We start from the raw sequence: 2,006 nt of genomic DNA, 5'->3' as shown, positions 1-2,006 counted from the left end.
CTGCTCCAGCCACACTACCACCTGACCATGCATCACAGCTGCTAACTGGTCTTCATCCGTGGACATGTCAGTGTCCAAAACAGTTGTTTGAAATTTACTTTGACAAAGTCTTAACTAAAATGTGGCCAGACTTGTCTCCAGGAACTAAATCCCGATCGACGTCTGAAAAGTCACTCAACTTAGCCACACGGTCAGATGGAAACTTAAGAGCTGATCGGAGACGACATGCATATTTGATTGGCCAGTGGCTTTATGTTTGGCACCGGATCAGCTGGAAGCAGAGACGTGATGTGCTCCAATATTGCCCAGCGAGGACAACGTGAACAACAGACGTTTAGGCTGATTGTCCGTTTCCAGAAAATTAATTTGTCCATATGTTTTCCATGGTGGGCAGTGGAACTTTGTCAATAAAATTCCAGGTTTTTTCCCCACCTGCTTCTTCAAAGATCAATAACATCCGTGCATCTCTTCATCATTAATCGATGATTCACATTGTACAAATGTACAAACAAACGTGACGGAGGAAACCGCCGCACTCTGTTTACACTAGTGGTGACATGTGATATACATTTGCAGCTGTGTTAGTGGCCGAGCGCAGACGACTCCTGGAGCAGAAACCCAGGAAACCCCTCTGGTCCCTGAGGCGGAGGCCGAGACGGTTGTCACTTTATAAGAGCCTTATATTTCCAGTTCTGGTTTACACACCTTAGTGGTCAGTTGATTGAGAAAGCAGAACGGCAGATGAATGATTAAAATAGAACAACACAATCTAAACGGTGGAAATTCAAGATTCAAACGTGGAACTTCAGGAGCCGAGAGAGGCAAGTTAAACGGCAGTAAAGAGACGGATGGTGACAGAAGAGAAGGGAAGAGTCTGTCGGGGCCAAAGGGCCACAGAGAAGAGTCTATTTTTTCGGAGCAGAATGAATAACACACTTGAGCGGTCCATGGAGAGGGGAAAGAGGTCTTTGTGTAATGGAGGAGTCACAGCCATGGTTACAATAAAAGTCCCTCTGTCGCGGGTTCGAGCTGTTTAACCTTTTGATCTTCTCCGTTCCTAATGTGGTTTGGAGCCTTTAAGGTTTCTGGTGAAAGCCAGAAAAAAAAGAAAAAGTGGCACGGACATTTTAACTGTCAAAGTGCAGCTAAGGAAAAAAACATTCCAAACATTGCATCCTTGCATTGGAGAAATTAGAATTGGACACAGACTAAAGAAAAAAAATAGTTTTACAAAAAAGACTAAAGAGTAAAATCTTAATGTTAGCTTAAATTTTTAGTTGGATACAAAACAAGTACAAACACAGAAGTTGTATCGTCCTGAACTCAACCACGGAAAATTAGTGACTTCTGGTTGAAATAATAATAAAAAGTAACGTTACATCAGAGCAAAAAGTCAAGACAAAAGTAACTTTGTGCGACTTTGACCTAACCTCAGTTTTTGTATTTGTACTGGTGAGAGCACAACAGATACCAGTCACAATAGACAACATGTTTACAGACATGGAGTCTGGAATTCTGGACTTTGCCTTGCCTTTAATAAAGAGCACCAGTGGGAGACCGTCTGGGTCAGGAGGGCTCACAACGACAGGATAACGTTTGGAACATCCACTCGAAGGGCGGCGCCGGCTGTGACCAACAGGCACGACGTGGAGTACAAATTTAGATGCAGAAAATCCCAGTGTTTTCTGGTTATTTGGCTCCCGTCTCCACAGTGAACGCTCTCAGATCTGTGACTCATCACTGACCGCGTGTATTCATACCATTTTGAGGATAAAAAAAAAACAAACGTTAGCCTTGCAGGTGTTTTTTTTTTTATCCTTTGGGCAGTTCTCTGTCTTTAAAAGGTTAGTGAGTCTGACGTGAATATCAAAAGTGGAGCTTTGTTTGGTCAGTGTGGTGGAAAAATCACCAACAGGTATTGGTACTGGTACTAGTCCTAGTCCTAGTCCTAGTGGCTAAAAAACCAACCCCAAAAACTCCGGTTCCCCTTGGGTGTTTTCCCGGCA

Source organism: Cynoglossus semilaevis, chromosome 6 (assembly GCF_000523025.1).
Source record: "Cynoglossus semilaevis isolate Cse_v1.0 chromosome 6, Cse_v1.0, whole genome shotgun sequence".
Lineage (NCBI taxonomy): Eukaryota > Metazoa > Chordata > Actinopteri > Pleuronectiformes > Cynoglossidae > Cynoglossus > Cynoglossus semilaevis.
Note: the sequence above shows the minus strand (reverse complement) of the source record.